The sequence below is a fragment of the Anneissia japonica genome, unplaced genomic scaffold (genome assembly GCF_011630105.1).
Source record: "Anneissia japonica isolate Jap-2015-1 unplaced genomic scaffold, ASM1163010v1 scaffold287818_len932483_cov186, whole genome shotgun sequence".
Lineage (NCBI taxonomy): Eukaryota > Metazoa > Echinodermata > Crinoidea > Comatulida > Comatulidae > Anneissia > Anneissia japonica.
Genome location: NW_022703366.1, coordinates 225,988 through 248,319, shown reverse-complemented (window position 1 = coordinate 248,319; position 22,332 = coordinate 225,988). Strand labels below are relative to the sequence as shown.

The 22,332-nt window shown below is 29.6% G+C and overlaps 1 protein-coding gene across 4 annotated transcripts in view; it reads left to right on the top strand.

Annotated features, from left to right (window-relative positions):
• The window catches only part of LOC117104393 (prospero homeobox protein 1-like), a 63,427-nt gene that overhangs the window by 12,491 nt on the left and 28,604 nt on the right, over window positions 1-22,332 (top strand). For 3 of the 4 annotated variants that reach the window (XM_033245221.1, XM_033245220.1, XM_033245229.1), the window contains 3 exons: window positions 3,577-3,855; window positions 4,273-4,313; window positions 10,717-10,813. The gene's annotated coding sequence lies outside the window, so the exon portion shown is untranslated. The remainder of the gene's footprint in view (window positions 1-3,576; window positions 3,856-4,272; window positions 4,314-10,716; window positions 10,814-22,332) is intronic. The other variant, XM_033245222.1, reaches the window with a different exon arrangement.

Here is a 22,332-nt window from a genome sequence, read left to right as displayed (position 1 = left end):
CCGGGGCAAGAGGGGTCCCGGGGCAGGACCTTGACAGATAGATGGTCTAACAAAGATAAACATGATTTTTTTTTTTTTTATAAAGAGTACAAATAATAATAATTATAATAATAATAATAATAATAATAATAAATAATAATAATAATAGTAATACATAATGATATTAATAATTATAATAATTAATAATAATACTAATAGTAATAATAATTGTAAAGATGATGTCAGCTTAATCTTTGTTTACAATTTCTACATGTTGATTAAAAGAAGAGGATCTTAACCAACCTGTTAAATTTGTCTACTTGTCATAGGTAATATAAACAGATTTACCTGTATGAATATTCTTAATTAAACTTAGATATTCAAACTGTTATTGTTTTCTTAATTTTTTTTTTGCAAACCTACCAGCAGTTATTAGACTCCTATCACACAAACCATCTAATAACCATATTTCATCTTCAGGAAATTTGGTTGCGAAATCTAAACATTGAAAATGGTTTTCAAAATATCACATTTATATGTATATTTTGACCTTAATAATCTAATACAACCAATTGCCTTTTATATATTGGTGTAATTTTTCTTTTTCTATCATAGAATATAATTTAAGTATTAAAATGAGAGGGGGGAATAGTTAGATCTAGATATAACATACAGTACTTCTTTAGATTTCAAAATCATTAACATTTGAGAGCAAAGCACTCTGTTTAACCTACCTGTAAAAATCCAACCTTTATTCTTAAGATAACTTATTAATTATTCTATTATTATTCATATTTTTAACCATACATATAAAAGATATTAAAAACTCAATTTATTCACTAGAAGAATTATTGATATTAATTTATACAGAAAGTCATGCAGTATATTTGCCTACCGGTAGAAAGCTTATGCTTTCATAGTAAGTAAAGGACTAAGTATAACTGTAATAATGCCTTTCTATTACTAATGGAAAATACATAAATTATCTAAGTGATTTCAAGCAATAAAAACAAATAATTAAAAATCTCATAATTTTAAAGATGAAAATTTTCTATGAAAACAATTTTAGACAAAAGATTTTTTTAATCATTTAGGCCTACAGGTTTTTAGATTATACAGCCTATTACATTTTTAATGTTTAATTACATTTTGCATGTGTTGCATAGTATTATGTATGCCTAAGGTTTTTTTTTATGCATTTCTTATCTCATTTGATTTGTATTGATGTAGATAATGATATCTTATGTCACTGTTCTTCAACATCACTGCTACCATTCATCATAATTATCATAGTTATTATTATAATCATCATCGCATTATCATCATCATCATCATCCTCTCTATATTTTTATCATCAGACCATTTTCATTATTATATTTTGTGCTTAGTATCTTATGTTGAACCAGATCCCAATAACACCAGGCTAGTTATCTGCAGGTTGCAGGTTCGATTCCTACTCGAATCACAAAAGTTTATTTGGGAATGTATTGAGCTCAGTACAATTACAATAACACATCAGGTAGGGCAAAACATCATTCTTATTAAATTATTTGTACAAACACCAACTAAATAGTTTTAAACATTTTTGATTAAAAAATGTGTAAATCATAGAAAAAAGATTGTTTCAATGCTGTAGGCCTACCTAATTGTAATTGATAACTAATTTGATCATTTTTAATTCGAAATTTTTCATTGATGGGTTGTTTTTCAATTAAGCACTATTGATACTGAGTCTTATAAATTCAAAATTACTAGGCAAATGGAGGAAATCAGAAGGAAGTGATGTTTAGAATAGAAAACAAAAATAAAAAAGACATTAGACCTTGAAATTTTCTAACCTATGGCCTACTGTAATACAGTGTGGATGACATAATGAATATATGGAACAATGTTGGCAAGAATTTAAAAGGAACATTAGTAAAAAGGACAGATAGCATTGAATAAATGATAGGATGCAGGGGTTAATTGACAACAGGAGGGGATATTTCCCCCTTTTCTATAATGAGCAAAATCTATTTGAAAATATGTTTAGTTAATTATTTTGTATATCCCTTTGGCCCAGTTGAACTTGAACTTTAAGAACAAATGAAATATGACTTTTTATATAGTGCCCTCTATGTTTTTAATAGGCAGTTTGATACTTTTTGTAGACTAAACTTTTTTTTAGTTTATATATCCTAAGCTTTGTCCACACAATCAAATTTTCCTTGACAAAAAACTGTTGTATACCCATATATGGTCATGATATGCCTATATATGGTCATGATGTGATGTCATCATGACCATATTTAGGCATGTCACATGTTTTTGTCAAATGAAATTTGATAGGCTGGACAGGGCTTAATAAATAAAGTGTGATTTACTATATCCTACGTGTTGGTGATTCTATACAACCTACCAAATGACTGGATACAAACTGTTATATTTATGTTTTATTACTGTTAACACCATTATTTATTTATTTCAACAATATTTTGTGAAGGAGGTCCGTCCAGTTAGAGCTGATCAACTGGGACACTCAGTACATACAGTTAAAGACAAAAGAATAAAGATAGAAATAAAACTAGATCTTTAACAAATTAATTAAATTAAAACAGAAAAATTTAAAATCAAAATTTTTTTATAAAATAATGATTTAAAGAAAACATTAAAAATAATAATTAACAAAATAAAAATAAAAGATTGACACATTAAAGAAACAGAAATAATTGAAATTATAAGTAAATCTAGAAGAATAAAATAATTTTGTAGAGAAATTATTTTTTAAAAACTCTTTATTCCTTTTCTTATTCTTTTCTCACTCTCCTCTCCCCTTCTTTTTTCAACTTCTCAAAAACAATCTGCCCAAAAGAAACCCTGAATAAAAGTTTGAATGAATGTAATAATAAATTAAGTAATTAATTAATGTGTGGATAACTAAATAAACGAGGGAATGACTAAATTAATGAATTAATTAATTAAATGAATAAATTAGTAAAGTAAGTAATTAATGGAGATTCTCCATTGTATATATCTCAATACTGTTTTTTAAATAAAAAAATAAATAAAAAAAATGTTGATAGGGTTGTTATTTTTGGTTTTAGTTTATATCCTAGTTTTTGTATTTCAATAATAATAGTACACATAGTAATATATAAATCACTGTTAAAAAAGTTTTCAACTATGAATTGGTATTAATAAGAAGAAATAAAGCAACATCTTGTTTTTCAATCAATGCCCATTTCATTTTTTAAATAAAGACTTATAAAAACTGTGAGTATCAACTACAATAATGTATGTACTTGCATCAATGCTTTGTCATCAACTATACTATCTAGACACATAGGATTGTAAAATAAAATTATAAATAGGAAGATTGGATACTGATAATTATGAATTTAAATGGATAGTTCACCAGACTGGTGAAACCTCCAAATGACTTCGTGAGTGGTTTCGACAAAAATTTAATTTCAGAAACTCGACCAAATTTAATCCATTACTAAAAAAAAAAGTAATAAACATCATTAAATTTATTAGATAGATATAAAAATTTCTTTTTATGTTCTGAATATTTGTATATTTTTTTGCATTGATGAGTTCAGTTATCATATTTTATAGTTTATTCTGCACTTGGCATTTACTCCGCCGCAAGTATTAAATATGATGACGATGATTCGGATATGTTCACCTATCCACGGGGAATAATCGGCGCTTCAGACGACGAGCTCGGTGACGAAAACAGTAACTTAGCTATCTAGAGATGAAGTGGCATTATTTGAGATACTGTAAAAGCAATTTGTAATCATTAGTGCATTTGAATTTGTCTTCACCTCTGGGAGCTGCTTGAAACAAGACGAGTTAATGTAACACCATCAAGTTATATGCAAATCTACTTAAGTGAGTAGAATCAATTACCGTCTTAACCGATTAGGTGGCAATCCAATTTTATGTCAAACAGCAGTACACTAGTCTCATGTTATTAGAATAATTATCTAAAGAAAACCTATCATGTGACATTAGTTGTCTCTTACTTGTCAACAGTGGTGTGTTACTTTCCTAAAAAAAATCACACCTAGTCTATATGAGCCGGTTTGTAGCAAGATTGTGTCAGTGGATGCGAAGGATTCCTGCGAACAAGGCATGCACAAACAGGATTGTGCTACGTAGTGGACTTGATAAAGCGTATCTGAATCACGTTGTCTCTTTAAGTGCTATCATTAACATGTTATGACTGATTACATTTATAAGATTTCACACATTGTTTGTCTGAATTTTGCGACAACACAAGATTTATTCTAGATTATTGTTTTCCAGTCTACGTATGATATTTGCTGGCTTTTACCAAACATATTTCGGTGAGTTCAATATTATTGTACAGAATTCAGTTTATATCTTTTCATCTTACATTATGGTTATGCATCGTTTAGGTACTTGTTAATGATCATCATCTTTTTGTTTAATTAGTGTTAATTTATTAGTTTTGAAAGTGGTTAACAGTATGTTTTTACAATACAATATAATAATCTGGTACAATAGTTTATGTATGTATTATGATTTATAGTCAGCATCTTTTCACTATATTCTATCTGACTTTTTTTACCTGCACTCACTCGCCACGGAGGAAGAACTAGTGTTGTGCAAAAGCTCTGTTCTATTTCTGGCTGTCTACTTGCGTTTACATTTTAGCTTTAACTTGTATCAATTTTGTATCCGAGATGCAGCCATTGTTTCCCACTGCATTGTGTTTCAGTATTTTGGTTTTTAGTTTGTATAATTTATATGTATGTATGAATGTACGTATGAACAGTATATATTTATGTACATTGATTTATTTATATAATTTTGTTTATCTCTCCCGACATGTGATTTGAGACTCTAATTTTCTAAACATCTTTTAGGTAAAAACCTATGAACTATCAGAAGAGTGTACAGTATAACAAAATCCAAGTCTTTTTATTGTAATACAACTTCACCAAATTAAACAAACAAACAAACAGATTACTATGTTTTATCTTGATTCTGTATGTGTTAAGTTTTAACATTATGTACACTTTGCTTATGTGATGATTTTTATGTATGTTATATTTTACCTTTCTATGTGACTTTGTGCTCATATAAATTTTTACAAATTTCATACCACTTTTATTAAGGCCTTGATGAAAAGCACCCAATAGTGAATCTTGTTTTTCATGTTGAAATAAAGCATTTATTATTATTATAATGAAATATAGTTCAAACTTTAACAAAGATTGACTCATCTTAGGCATTGTGGTTTATTTATGAAGTATTCCTTACAGTTTTTAATTAATTTTGCACGTGCAACACCGTCTTTTATATGTTTATTTCCTAAATTTTTAAGTTATATATTTTATGATAATAAAAATGATTCCATGTTAGAAAAATACTGTATTACAACCCTTTACATATTATAAAGTTAATTTATTCAAAAATTGATTATTTCATGTTACATGGTATTTGATTTTTTGTATTATCAGTTCCATATGTTAAACGTTTGACATACAAATAATAGTAAATTTAGACAAATCTTGGTTCACACTTAACCAATATATTTACTAATTTAGTACCATAGGGTGTACATGTGTAAGTATTTAATTTTAGTTATTATCCCAGCTTCCACTGTGAGGTAGTATGGTTGTCTTGATACTCATATAGTGGGGAAGTGAATGGATCATCTAGCCCCTATCTTGGGATAAAACATATAATTACAGGGCTGTAGCCAGCCTGATAACTATACATTTTCTTTCTTTTTTTTTCTCTATTATATTGTACCCAAGGTCCTAAGTTTATTGTTTACACTGACTACTAATCCAATACAATATTTAGAATAGAACTTAGGGTCAGACAGTAATTTTTGGAATTTATGGTTTTGAGACAGAGATTAGAAGAAGGTGCATGAAAATGGCTGAGAAGCCATCTCAGAGCATCTTAGACCAGTGGCAACATCTCCCCTCCCTACCCCCTATTCTCAACATGTTTCCTTGCCTCTGCATTTTTCTTTTCTCTGGCTACGGCCTTGACTTACCAAGCACTACAAAAAACGCTACCAAAAGTAAATAGAGAACAGATGGACCCGATCCTAGATACCAGTAGAAAAACGGTCTTGAACTTCTTTATATGTATCAGTAACAGGTAAAGAGTTACTTTGAAATTGCTTTTAGTTTCTTATGTTTCTTTGTCCGCTACTGTTGTAATTGTACTGGTAGTAGTATTTGGTGAAATGAGCATCTGGCAGATTTAAATAATGTTACTAGCTTCAAGAGCAGTGCAGCTACATTGTAACACCAGTTCGTAGATCACCAAAGTTGAGCAAAAGGTGGGGTCAGCTAGTATCAGGATATTAAAGAGACGGGCTTGGGTAGGGCCAGGTAGTATCAGGATGAGATGGGCTTGGGTAGGGCTAGCTAGTATCAGAATGACAGACAGGCTTGGCTACACTAGGTACTATAGGACCATGTCATTTTAGTGGTTAATGGGTACAGGGGCTGCTAAGGTGTAGGTGTGCACCTTGCCCTTGCTAATAGGGTTTCGGGTAAAATTAAATCAGATAAGGCCCAGTGTGATTCAATCATGTGCATTTTTTTAATGAACACTGAATACTTTTTTAATGAACTGAACATTGTTTGAGAAAAAAAATTATTATATATTTTGGTTAATTAATTCCCTTAGTTTTGATTTAATGCATTTATAATAACACTTATCTTGTCCAAATTTATGTCTACTGTACAAATAATTCATGATCAGTTGATTAATTTGTAATCTTGTAAATAATATACAGTCATTTTTAATATTATTTATAATGGTGTATACTAATTTTTGTGTAAGTTGTATTATTTAATGTTGTAGTTTCTATTTTAATATACTAAGTCTTTTAATCGCATGGAAATTATTCTCTAACTCTGTCATGATAATATAAAAGAGTGTAAGCTACCTTTCAGAAACTAAACCATAACTCTGAAAGGTAACTTACACTCTTTTTTTAAAGTCTTTTAATTTTGGTTTTGCATCCTGAAAGTTATGATATGTTACTGCAGTTGGTGTGAGAATAATATTTCTAACTGAATAATATTTCTTGTTTATATCATATTGTAATATATTTAATAAATGCTTAAAATATTGATTTATTATAGCAGAGCTGTTTTCTTATTCAAAGATACAAGAATAGTTTATTACCAAGCCACATGGTACAGTATATCCAGATGCTAACACATTACACATGAACCTATAATATGGAATTATCTATTAAATCTTTATTTCTCCTCAAAAAAAAAAAAAAGAAAAAGTGCTGTTAATATGATTACTATACTGTTAAAATATCAGCATCTCTGCAGTGAATTTTAGGGAATTGCCTAAAGGTGCATTCTTACATTTACTAACTCTTTTACTGTTATTTTTTTGTTTATAAAAATAACATTTTATTTTCATAATTTCTGCTTTGCAGAATGATCCTGGTAAATAAGAAAACAATATGTTATTTTATTTTTTCCCCACCTGAAGATATTTTAAAGTTCACTGCTAATAAAACATTGGCAGATCTGGAGGTTGGTAAATGGATGCCTTAACCCCCTCCCCCGCCCTGGCCTCTACAATAGGCAGGGAAATTATTATCCCAACCCTCTGTACCATAGGTCCTCACCCCTAGCAGTCTCACCCTAGCTATGTCTCAGTGCCTCTTCTTAGAGGTTGTCAAGTGCATCTAGTTTTTTTTTAAGAGTCCGGCTATGTGCACTTCTATTTTATTTATTGTCTATTGAAACTCCATCTGTCTAGTGGCAATACACTTCCTCTTTATGTTTTACAAACTGTCCTTCAATTATTGTTTCAGTAATTTGATTTGATTGATATAATTTTTATTTCAAGTCCAACAGCAATTGAACTACCTGGGTTAATTATAGGATGGACATTTAATTGGATTGCTATAAATTTTTATTAGGACTCTAGGCTCTTATATTTAGGAGTTTTTTGTGGTTTTGTAATTATGAAAGGAAATTTCAAAATTGCAGGTATTAATTGAAATGGCACTGCAACAATCCTTAAATTGATTACCAGTCAATTTATGGACCTATGCAAAGAATTATATAATGCATCCGTTAACTGGCTGCTGTAATCACATTTTTTGTGACATAATTTTCAAATGGAAGCCTTTGGCATATCAAAGGGGGTTTCCCTCTGGAACCCCAGAAATAGAAGTTTGCAAAACAAATAAATTACACTCCAGTAAGTTACCTTATTGTGCCAGCTAAAGTCCCTCACTCTCACTTAATCATCAACACTCTTCCCACCAGATGTGTATAAGAGACAGATGTTTCTTTGTTAGATACTCTGCTGCTGAAAGCTAACAATTACACAAAGTATCAAATTTGAATATCAAAATTCTTATTAATTTTTCATTGACGTATCTTTAAAAATCATTCTAGAAAAAAAAGAGCATTCTTTTGTTGCCATGGCATTTCATGTCAATGGTATGATGTGTCACTTGGCTGGATAAATATCACTCAGTTGAACTCGGTGCTGTTAAGTATAAATCCACTTCACTTTGATAGATTCTGATCAAATTATCCATTGTTAGTGTATGATTGGATCTATAATTGATTAAGTAAATAATTCATATTCACTGGATATCAGAGTTTATATGGGAAGTTATGGAATTCTTTTGAGTGTTTTCCAGGACCATAAAAGTCTAAATGATATACGTTGGAGGAGGGGTTAAACTATTCAACATGTCTGAATATTTTGGGGAATTGCAGTGATGATGCCTTGGGTGGGAGTCAATGGGGCTTTAACCATAGCACTTGGGGAAAACAGCAATTTTAAGGACATCTCATGTAAAGGTAGTTGACTGTAGAACATATCATAGCCTAAGAATTCTTTTAAATCGTTTTTCTTTTTTCGATCTGAAAAGTTGTAACTACTGGGGAGAGGTTCAGCATGTCCAACAGGCTGGAGTCCCCCCCCCCCCCCCCCCCCCCCCCCCCCACCATTTTGGTAATAAATTCTAAAAATTCAATGCATATAAATGTTATGTATTGAAATAGTCGCTACTCAGAGATATAAATTATACAAATATTACTATTTTTATTATTAATATTACCGGTAGCAGGGTCTGTTTTTCATATATACGGCCTATTGTTGTTATAATTAATTATTATTGTTTTGTTATTTCGTGCCTTAATCTACTGGTATATTTCTTTAATATTCATTTCTATTCTTACAATAGATTTGCATCTTTATTGAAATTTCTGTTGGAAATGTAAACAAAATGTACTATATTTTTTGCATGTTTCAATTTCATTGCAACTGTACAATAGGTTGGTGCCAATATTGATGCCCACAGGGAGAAGGGGCTTAATCCCCTATCAAAAAATCCAATCGCCCCTTACCAGTTAGACATTTGTAGGACCATAAATATTAGCATGAGCATATTTAATAAATTCTGGAACCTCTCAGAATAGCTTAAAAATGGCCTAAAATTACTGAGATCCTCTGGCTAACCCCCTAACCCCTGAACCTTGACTTGGGCCCTGTTTATTTAAATAAAAGCGCTTAGAGGCCTTGTTTATTTGCACCTAATAAATCTACCTATTATTATTATTATTATTAATAGTTATTAATATTAAATTGACCAATATTTAGCTGTCATTTTGGAATGCGATTCATATTAAAACAATTTAGTTATTGCTGATACATAGACTTTACTCTAAAAATTGACAGCCAATATAAGAAATGGTGTTTATAGTGTCTGTTAATTGGTAAAAGACAATATATTTTTACTAATGAAAAATAATAACCTATTTATACTAAATGTACAAATTAAATACAGTATTACAATAGTTCAACACAAAAAATATGTTTTAAATATAAATGTCTATTCAAAGAATGTAGAAATGGTGTTAATAGTGTATCTGTTAATTGGCAAAACCCCACTTGAAAATAATAACTTAATTATACATAATATAAAAATAAATATATTATAATAGCTCAACACATGTATAATTTGCAAGACCTCTCAATGATCATGCAGTGCTTCACACGATTGAGGATATCAACATCACTTTAATTAACAGGTTTAGTGTTACAATGTGCAACATTAGCCTTGTTATCATTTTTATCAGTTGCATTCTAATATTAAATGGTATTGCATATTAAATCTCTATGTTCATTGTATCTACTGTACAATCACTAGTGGCATCAACCAACAATATACTGCATACTGTATTATCTAGTCATTCCCTTCTGGAGTCCGTTATTATTTTTTGACTGAAAACCTTATTGAGACAAGGTGTTTCTTATAGCACCAAAAGAACAATATTGATTTTAGTTTCAAGCAAGTGAAATTCATTAGAAATTTGAGATTTTGGCATTGACCGGCTGATGTATTAATTAAAGCTATGTAGCATTGTTTGTTGGCCTTATAGTTAATAATTGCAACAAGCAAGGAGGAGAAAGAACTAATATCTCTCTTATAGTCAATGGTGGCTCATCACCATATGGGAGAAACACAAGATCAGTCCCTTCAGCTGCTACACCAATTATCTTATAAAACAATGAGCCTAGCTTTTTTTCTTAGTCCCGGATAATGAGATGTTGATATTAAAAAAACGAGGACGAGCAAATAAGAAATGATTAAATTGCCAAGATGGTGTAGTGAATTGATAACACACACCTATAGTATCGTATGTAACAGCTGGTAGTTTATGCAAATGGCTAGACCCAATACAAATATTCTTATCTCATTTACAGTTGTTCAAGGAGGCCTGTAGTAGCACCTGAACTTTGGCACAAGGAACTCGCAAACCTGTTGGCAGGAACAAAAGCAGATACTCTTTAAGACTACCAGGTAAGGGCACATTAGGTGCATTCTTCTTTTTTATTATAATTATTATTCTCTAAGCCTAGAGGTATTTTTTACAAATGTAATATAATAGATGTCAATTTCTTTGAAGAGAGAATACATATTATTGTTCTTCCTCTAATTTGATTCTTAAAACGAAATTATTATAGATAGATCGCCACTAAAGAAGGACTCGTGTAGTTCGAAAGGTCTAGTTCTATTTCTGGCTGTTTACTTATGTTTACTTTGAAGCTGTTGCTTATCAAATTTGTATCTCTACCGAAAACCAGCCATTGTTTCCGCAGCATTGTTGTTTTTCGGTATTTTGCCTTTTAATTTGTATTATGTGGTGTGTATATATATATATTGAAATATTTTATGAAATTGATATTATATCATAATGTGTGTATGTAATAAAATATTTTATGAAATTGATATATAAAAATGTATTCATATATTAGCTATTAGCAATCCACAGCCCATGTGTATATCAATTGAAACATATTAAACTATTAAAATTTCTCCTGTGATTTAATTTTCATGATAATTGAAATTGTATGTGTAAACAGATTAATATATCCCTGTCTACATGCTTGTATAAATGTGTTTACACATAATGGATCATACTATCAGCCTAATGAAAAAAATAATTAGTTTATCATTTCGACCCGCATGTCTTCTGTAGTATTAAAGATAATACATTTTGGGGGAAAAAATTGAATTTTTTTTTTTTTTTTTTTTTTTGTCTGTAGTAAGTAGTTGGGATATTGCTTGTATAATTATTACTATTGCATGTATTTTACTTTGAATATAAATTCACCAGCAAACAACTTCGGAGTGATATTAGGTTTTATAGCAAAATAAAAATAAAAAGCCTCTCTCTCTCATCACTTTTCCAGCCAAGATGATAATCTAATCATTTTTTTTGTTGGGCCATCTTTATATTTGTTTGCTTCTTTGCTATAAACCTTATGCCTAGAATGTATTTAAGAATTATATTTGAGCATTTCTATTCCTGTATTAAAATTATTATTAAATTATTCTAATTTGTCTTCTTTTATTGATTTTTTTTCTTTCTGTAGGTATTTATTTTGTAATAGTTTCTTTTTTTTATATTTGTATTCTTTTTTATATTTCTTTAAAATTATATTATAGATATTATCATCATTAATTAATATCAAGGTCTGAATTGTTTTTTTGTTTTATGGTCATTATTGTTGTAGTTGAAAATTCTGCCAAAGCACAAAAATTAAATTACAGAATTTGATGTTGTATTAGGAAGGGTATGGATGTAGGGAAAACAGTCTAGGGTATAGTAAGTTTCCCCTCTCCTTCTTCCCCTCCCACAAAAAAAATAATAAATAGATAAATAGATGAAAGTCCAAATATTTTAAAATTTATTCCCACTGATTCATGCATTGTATAGTAATTCCCTTGAGTTTTTTCAAAACTTCCTCCTTCCAATAAATTAGTTTGCTATGTAGAATGTATGTCAAAATTACTGTGGAAACAGTCATTCACTGTGATCTTGAATAGTATGTATTAAGTAAAACAAAGGATGACTTAAGACCCACTAGCTCTCTTTGTCTATACCCATGCAGGCAACAAACATTACGTGAAGCCATTATAATATCCAACACACCCTTTATGTTCCTGTGCCTTGTACCCTTGATAAGATCAAAAATCTTATTTGCCAAGAAATGCGCATATAATCTTTGAACCCGGTTGTTGTGCAACATGGCATTTTTACCATACAAAGTGTTTTACCTGTAACACAATGGTCAATTTTTTCAAAGATTTTGAAATTTTTATTAAATTTTCTGGTTTTTTTTCACATGTACTTTTCTTTATGTTGTGCATTCTTAATGAGAATTGAGCCTCTACTTTATAAAGCAGAAACAATGAATAACAGAATAATTAAACTTCCGGTATACCAGGGAGGAAATATATTGATATATTTCCTCCATGGGTAGGCCTACACTATGTGTAATAATATGGATTTTGAGGTAATGTGGTTATATTTTTTTTAATTTATCGATATTATTTATCATATTTTATAATATTATTACACTATTTAAAAAAAAAAATTTTTGTACTGTTGTAGTAACTGATTTTTCTAAGACAGAAAAAAGTTGTTTGACGAAAAACTAAGAAACAGTTAAAGAGATACAGATTTTTGAATATTTAAAAACTGGGGGAAAAGGGGTGTAACCACCCTTTTTTCTACCTTCCCCTCCTCCCCAGTTTTTAAATATTCAAAAATCTGTATTTCATTAACCGTTTTTCGTCAAACAACTTTTTTCTGTCTTACAAAATCAGTTCTACAACAATATCATTTTTTTTTTCGTCCGGAGCCTGACTTAAATAAGGAAGTTATTAATTTTTCTATAAGGAAAATGAATACAAAGGTATACACCAGTCGTTGTCATACACAAATTTCTTAACTAACGGAAGTACTAGAGTTTGAATGTAATGGAATACCCTTCTATAGTAATTAGATTCATGGAAGTATTTATAAGAATGAAGAATGTAAGGATTTTCAACTAACAACACATTTTATTTTATTCAGTAGGATTTATATAGAACTACTACAGAAAAAATATTCTAGATGCTTTTTTCCTCTTTTCATTGCATACAGAATTATACATTAACAACGTACATTCTCCTTCGCTCCCTGGAGAGTATGGCCAACTTGTGCACGTAATTCAGACTACTAAGTTCTAAATCATTTGTCTCCCACAAATACTCCTAGTTTATACCCCGGGTGGGAGGGGCAAGAGTGATATGCATCAATCTGGAACCCACAACCTTACAATTGAAATTCCAATGCCTTAAGCACTGCGCCACATAGCGTCATGTGCTCCTTAAATATGTGTGTTTACATTTTATCTAGCTTATTTATACACCAGTGTTATTCCTTTTCTTATAATATAGTTTATTTTAGTTTATGTTATTTGATTGCTTATTTTCACCATCATTTCTTTTGTAATTAATTCGATGTTTAGATTAAATTTTTTATTAAAGTTTAATATAATTGAATTCTTCTTCCTCTTAATCATTTATTAGTTTGTTTTTTGTTTTTTTTCTTTTTGTAAATCTAGATTAAATTCTAGAGGTTGTTGGTTCGATTCTTACCTGAATCACTTGCAAAATATTTTTAACAAGTAGTTTGGAATGTACTGAGTATTAAGTATAATAACTAGTCACATATGGCAAAACATCACTCCTATTAAATTTCCTGTCATTAAAATAACATTGAAAAACCAGCATTGTAAAAAGTTGAATTTGTTCACTATGGGAGTTGACAATGGACAAGTAAAAATAGTTATCTCCAAATAAGATTTACAAAATACCATGTTGAAACTACTGTAGTTTTTTATACATTTACCAACATCTGCGATTATTAATAACATTTTTTGAGTTTGTCAAGAATCTTCTCTTTTTTTGATAGCAGCTGAAGTGTTGCCTGATTCTGTTTCTCCTCTTGGCTTTAGATTGCCAACACCAATATGATCAAAGTTTGTTGTTGTAAACAGCTGAAAATATGGCCGTCCTTGGTTAATTTAGCGTTTTCAACATGAGTAAGATTCTGTTATGCTTATAATACTTAATATTCAGGTATATTCTGTTAGTCATTAGACTCCTCAAGACAGGGCCAGTGCAAAACTCTTGACAGAAAGGAAATGTTAGATACCATATGTTCAGTTTTTGTAGGCTTTCCTTAATGATTTTAGTTTACAAGGCCTGGGGACCAGGCTAGGGGAAATGATATCAGAAAAAAATATCCTAATAATTACTGATTTTTAGCTCCCCCTTCCTGTAGAAAACCAACAGATGAGTATACACAGTACTTTGATTCCTCTGTAGTTGGTATAAAATTTATTTAAGTACTTTTTTAAGACTTAAAGTGTGTTGGCTTTTACCATTTGTTATGCATATTGTATTATTTATTTATTTATATTTTAATAAACAGAACAATGTACTGTAACCACTAATGACAATGCAAATAAAACATTCAAGGAAAATGCTTTACTTAAAATACAAAGTTTATTACGAATATCCAAATATAAAATGGTATTTTTTATCTTCAGGTTTTTATTATGTTTTTCCTATAATTCAACATGTTTAAACTATAATTTTTTATATAAAGTATTATTAATAGAAAGTGTGATGATATGAAAGTACAAGATTTTTTAACCAGATAATACCTACTATTATTATTTAACAAGGTAGGGCTTATATCTAATCAAGATTACAACTAGCTATTTATAACCATAAATCAGATAATATTTTAAAAAAAAGATTTTATCTCAAGTAGATTGGCAATTGGACATCAGGGTTGATCATTCAGGAATATCTTGTTTCTAGAGGCATAGGTCTGATTTTTCTCTTGCACAATGATTGTTGTAACAGATGATGTACGCAAAGAGAAAGTTCATGATAAAGTATTAGCCATATAATGAAAGATAATAATCATCTATGGTATAGGTATTGATATTTTCAATGGTTAAGACTTGCTAGAAAACTTCAGGTTATAACATGCGTGTAGGAATAACAATTCTCAAACCATGAAAGGAGTACAACGAGAAAGGTAGGGTTTCCCAAACTCAAGGTCGGGCATTTTACCTACATTTGTCATTCCACCCGCAAATTGGCTGGGAATCAATTTATGAATTTTCACAGTAAAAAGTGGTGCTAATCAGTGGAAGAACTTATTTTTATGTTAATCAAAGTTGATAATAAATTGAATTTTTTTTTTAGATTTTTTTTTAAAAATTATATCCCAGACAGTATATCTTTAATATAAACATCCTTCTGCTTGGCCAAAACAGTAATTAAGTTCTGAAACCTACGTATTATACACTTTTATTTTTATATAAAAACAAGGTAGAAACAGGAAAGAGAAAAAAATGACATGCAATAGGACAGGTAGCATAGATTTACCAGCTCTTAAATTTAAGTGTCAATAGATATGTAAACAAGAAAATAAATATATAGAAATATACATGAATGTAAATACCAAACATTTATTCATGATTACCAATAACATTGAATTAATTTTTTTTTTAAATAATAATTAAACCTTTTAAGTTTTAATGTTAACATTTCTATCAAGGTTAAAATTTCACAGATTTTAAAACATTTTTAAAGACTAATTATTATTGTGATAATTATTGTAATTTATTAAGATATTTATTTTATTGATTATTTAAATATGAATGTAGGAGATTTTTGTATAATAAAATAATAAATCCAGCATGTTATTACAATATACCATGGTCACATAATACATTCATATAAAAAAAACTGTAACATTAATTTAGGAAACTATTCTCAACAAAATTTTGATGTTTGTGTTACAAGCATCTGTAATTGAATTAGAATGATATTTAAATATATTGCACATTTGATTTAAATAATCATAACACAGCTTTCAGTTTTGCAGTTACACCAGAAAAAAAATAGAAATGCCAATTACAAGGTCATAGTTTTTTTTAAATTATGAATTATGTTTAATATTTAGTTCAGTCCACATCTTAGTTGAAAATTGAAGACTCTCAAATGCATCTATAGTATAATTGGTTGTGTAAGCTCTTCAAAAAGCTGTGAAATTAGACGTTATTGACTTCCTGATACATAATTAATAAGGTTGGGGATACTCTGTGATTAATTAAATCCTTTTAATTCATAGCCTATTTTATAATCAAAACACTTTATAGTAGTTTTTTTTAAATAGCTTTAATTTAAGACAGAAATTATGATACTATGTCATGTTTTTCATGATTATAATTTTCTGTAATTTTTTTGTAATTTTGTAGAAACATTATAAATACACTAACTTTATTGGGAGTGGATTAAGGGGGCCTTCCAGCCCCATAATGGGGGGTTCAAATCTCGCATCTATCTGAAGACAACGTTACTCCCTAATCTTCATAGACTTTATAATGCATCATTCATACCACCTATCTAACATTGATAACCCTAACTAGCTATACCTCACCAATTTGTCAATTTTTACTAATGATGACTAAGTAATTGAATATATAAAATAAAAATGCATCTTTCATAATTGACATGTCAATTTATCTGACGTTTGCCATGTGAACAAAACTTTTAGTTATTATATCATAATAATTTAAGACCTACTCCAAATTTCCAATGAAGACAAATAAAACATTAATATATTGTTCCATTATTACTCAATTATTAACTTATATTAAATTATTAAATTAACTGACTATAAAAAAAAATCTGAATCCACAGTAATGTCTTCATTTTATCTTTATTACTAATTAGAAATTATATACATTTACTCTAAATTTCTAAATTAAATAAGGCATTGATTTCCGTATACCTTTCTTTATCATAGTTTATTATTTAACAAATACAGTTCCCACACTTTATCCATATCATTGAGAGTGATAATAACCGAGTAATTTCTGAATTTGCAATTTTCGGCATTCTTGATACAATCGGAAGTTATGGTGAAGATGATACATTGTTTAGCTAAAAGCTTGTTTACAAGTACTTTGCAAGATGGTTTATGTTTCTGTGCATTCTTAAATCTTTTCATATTTCTGAAAATCATTCATGTCTAACGTACAGATTTTTAGCTCCTTTGTGTCTGAAATTACTCCCTTTTTCAAGATGATATTAACTTCTTTATGGTACACAAGTCTTTTCAATTCAGTGTTCTGCGTTAGTGATGCTGTTGAATATAGAAGTTTTAGGTGGCGGCATGAAGGCCTACTGATGTGTAACCCTTAGTTCCGGAAGGCTGGGTTTCTTTAGATTATCATTTCTCAACCTTCAAAAGTATTTCTTGTTTTGTTATTAGAAGGCTGAGCTTCTCGTATTAAAGAAAACTTTCTGTTTGTTACTTGGATTTTTAAAAAAGCAAAATTGTATGTGTGTGCATATTTTTGGAAATTACGTATTAGAAGAGCATTTCCTTGAGGAATATAGATATTTGTTGCGTGTATTGTTGTGGTTTAAAAAAATAATGAAGTATTCCAAAAACATCATTGACTATAAAGATAAGTCCACTCTATAAGCTTCATAATAACACTTATCTACATAGTTATTCTGGTTTAAGGTTATCTCTCCCCTCTCTCCTCACCTTTTGAACACAGAAATTAGGCTGATTTGGGGGAGGGGACTTATACCAAGGCATTTCTCTTTTCAATTAAAGGCAATTTATGAGCATTGCAGCCTGATTCAAAGTAAATAAAAAAAATTTTTTTAAAGTATTTATTGAATAAAATATAAAGAGTTAATACTATAAACAATGTGATGATATGAAAGTACAAGTATATTTATAACCAGGTAATACCTACTACTATTTATAACAATTGGTAGGACCTATATCTAATCACCAGCTAATTATAACCATAATCAGATAGCAAAAAAGATTGTTTCTAAGTAGATTGGCAATTGGACATCAGGGTTGGTCATTCAGGAATATCTTGTTTCTATAGGCCTAGTTCTCATATTTTCTTGCATAATGTCTAGTTGAACAAGGCTTGTATAGTGATATAGCAGATTATTGTAACAGATGATGTATGCAAAGAGAAAGTTCATGATAAAGTATATAGCCATATAATGAAAGATATTAATCATCTGTGGTATAGGTGTTGATATTATCAATGGTTAAGACTTGCTAGAAAACTTCAGGTTGCATCGTGTATGAAAAACAAATCTCAAACCATAAAAGGAGTTTTTTGCAGTGAGAAAGGTAAGGTTTCCGAACCTCAAGGTCAGGCATTTTACCTACATTTGTCGTTCCACCCTCAAATTGGCTGGAATCAATTTAAGAATTTTCACAGTAAAAAGTTTTTTGCTAATCAGTGGAAGAACTTTTTTTTTTAATATGTTGTTATTCAAAGTTGATAACAAATTGATTCTTGTTTTTAGGGTTTAAAAAAAAATTATATCCCAGACAGTATACGTATATCTTTAAAATAAACATCCTTTTCCTTGGCCAAAACAGTAATTAAGATCTGAAACCCACAAAATATATATTTTATTTTTATATTTCATTTTTAAATATAAACAAGATGAAAACTGCAAAGAGAAAAAAAGACATGCAATAGGGCTGGTAGCATAGGTTTACCAGCTCTTGAATTTAAACATCAATATATATGTAAATAAGAAGATAAATATATATAGATATATGAAATGTAAATACTAAACATTTATTCATGATTACCATTAAAATTGAATTGAAATTATTATTAAATAATAATCTTCGTTTGAAAAAAAAATTGTAATGTTAACATTCCCATCAAGGTTATTATAAAATTACACAGATTTTTAAAGTCTAGTTATTATTATGATCATTACTGTTAGTTATTGTGATATTTATTGCATTGATTACTTAGATGTGTGTATATGTTGTGGTTAACAAAAATATACCCAAGGATCTGTGGTAATGGAGCATAACAAAATGGTATGATCTCATATTGGTCTGACCCCAAAACCTACAAATACCTTGTCAGTATTTCATAGGGAGATTTTTTCACTAATAACCATAGAAAGAACAGAATAAGACCTTTTAATGGCAACAATCATCATTTAGATGTCATGCCTATAATGTACAGTAGCTATATATCTTTCATAATTTATTTATTTATTTAAGACAATATTTAAGGAGGAAAGCCCATCCAACAAAGCCGATCATTTTGGGCTTTCTCATACATCAAAAAATAACATAATTGAAGTACTGTATTTTTTTTACTTAACAAGATGTATGTAATTGTTTTTTTCTTTATCCTATTCCTAAGCAGTTGCTCTTCCAATCTGCAGCTCTTCTTATTACAAAAATAGTTCATTTACTAAAGTAATTCCATCCCTTAATGCTAAGCTTCTGCCTCCTTACTAAGCTGTTACTCCCTCCCTTTTTTAATTACATGCAGCTCTGCCCCTTACCCTACTGCTTCCCTTCATAATCTTCTCTCTAAGCTATAGCTCCTGCAATTCCCCTTTCCACTCATCAGTAGGCCTATTGATCAACAAGTGCTTGTCCATGAGAACGATTATGATATAGGCAGCTTGCAATAAATATCCCCCTAGTATGAAGGAACTATCTCATAAGGTATTATTCTTGTGCTGTGAAATTGTGTAATTCATATTGATTGAATTGATTTACTCGCATCTGTGCTCCAACCTTGAGGAAACCTTATATGAATTCCCACCACATACAAAGCTCTTTTTTTCAGCTTGGTTGCTTTGATCTAGGCTCACTGAGAATTTCTACTCTTTGATTTCTTTCTCTGTTGTGTACTGGGTGCAGTCTACTGTACCTTCTCAAATTATCATGTCAATTGATTTTTGTTTCCCATAGTGTGTGACATGGTATGTTCTTAAAATCTTTCAAATTTAAAAAACAAAATCAATTGAGTTTGTCTACTTGTTTTCTAAAGTTTAAATCTAATTTATAAGCATATTGTTGAATAAGCAATTTAAGTTTATTTCATCATTTATCTTAAATTATTTTACTATTTTATATGTATTTTACTATTTTATATGTATTTTCTATCTAATGTCTGACTAAGCTACGTGTAGTAGGGAGGGGTCATAGCTTCTCTTTGATGTACCAGTCTAATTATATGCATTAAAATGTGCCATCTTTGCTTAATTGAATCGAAGGTCGGCTCTTATGTGTCTCTTTTGCTCAAAGATCACAAACATTTTCTTTATTAAATATTACACAATATTCTTGAGTGCCTAACTGTTGTACATATCATCTAACCACATTTTCCTTGGCTGTCTCCTGCTTAATTTCCCCTACCAGAAAATGTGTGGCGCAGCAGTTAAAACTTTGATCTTTTAGTCGAGAAGGTTGTGTGTTCGAGACGAACACTGGTCACGCTAGTCATGTCTTTGGACTAGACACTTTATTTATGTTTTGTCTCTGTTCATTCACGATTTATAGCTGAATGGTTTGGAATGAAATTGGTGTTGCTAAATTTCTGCAGTTCCTCAGGTATAAATCCACCCCAGACATATGCCCACCCCCACTTTACGTCCAATTTTATGTACCAGCAATTGCCCTAGCAAAAGCCCAATGAGTAGCTCAGTTAGATATCTTTCAGTAAAACTATCAAAGATTGGTGTTGAATTGGGCATGTAGTATTGAAATTTTACCCTTTGATTGGTCTCTATAAAGTTCCTTAGGTATAAGCCCGTTCCCCCAAAATATCCAGTATTGTTGTAATAAAGCTTTTTAATTTGAACTTCCATCATTGAATTTCATTTTGGGTAATTATGATACGTAGTAGAATATCAACGCAAAACCAACAACCCACAGAAGCTGTTCCATGAAGAGATGAAATGCAGTACATGCAATCCTTATTTTGATGAACCGATCACCAAAAAATGATGAGAGAACAGTTTTCTCCCCTAAAAATGCCTCCTGGAAAATGCGCAATTCCATCAACCACCAGCCACACAGTCCACTTTTCTAGCCCTGACTACATTTAACAGGAAAAAGTTTAACAATTCAAAACATATCCTGCTTTCTTTCCACATGTTACCCATGTGCTTTCTTTACAACAAATGAAGAGTAATTAAAGAAGAAAAAAATAATGGTTTCATTTGTTGTTTGTTTTTTTATTCTGTTTTATTTTTATTTCAGTGATTCACATTCATTTAATCATGATGTTTTACGGCATAAATCACTATCAAAGACTAAAAGTGTTCTTGGCTGTTTAATGAATATTATTTTTAATGTTTAATTTGATTTAAATCAAATGTCATTAATTCATACTTGTATCATATAATTAAACATTTTGTTCAGTTATTAGTTAATGATTTTATGTTCAGATTGTACTAAATATTTGAAATTTTAATACTTATAATAATTTAGTCCAAATGTTTGCCAATATTGATATTGTTAATTCTAATCATTGATCAGAATTTTAAGTAATAATATTTAACTTTTTATGGTCAATAATGTAACCTTTATAAATTATATTTTGTATTATAGTTTTGTAGTGACTGTATTGGTGTCTTTATACACTGTACACTATTGGGTTGTGAATAAATAAATGAATTATTTTTCACCTTTAGAAAATTATATATAACATCCTGATAAATTTTATCATGTAGGCCTTATAAACATTTGTGTCAAGTACTCAACTGGGGAAAAGGAATATGTGCAAGTGTTCTATATTTTTTTTTTTTGCCAAACAAAATTATTAGAATTGTCAATAGAATGCGATGCACATGGCTGTTTGTCACAAGGCCATTATATAATGGGTTTCTGTGTGGGAATACCGTGCGTTTGATCACTTAGGAACTGTTATGCAGTTTAATCATTTCTTTCCGGAATAAAGTAATTATAGCATCATCGCAACATGATTTAAAGTATCTCAACATCTTGTACAGCCTCCATACATTATTATTTATATTATTATTATTATTATTATTATTATTATTATTATTGTTATTATTATTTTAATTATTATTATTATTATTATTGTTATTATTATTATTATCATTATTATTATTATTATTATTATTAT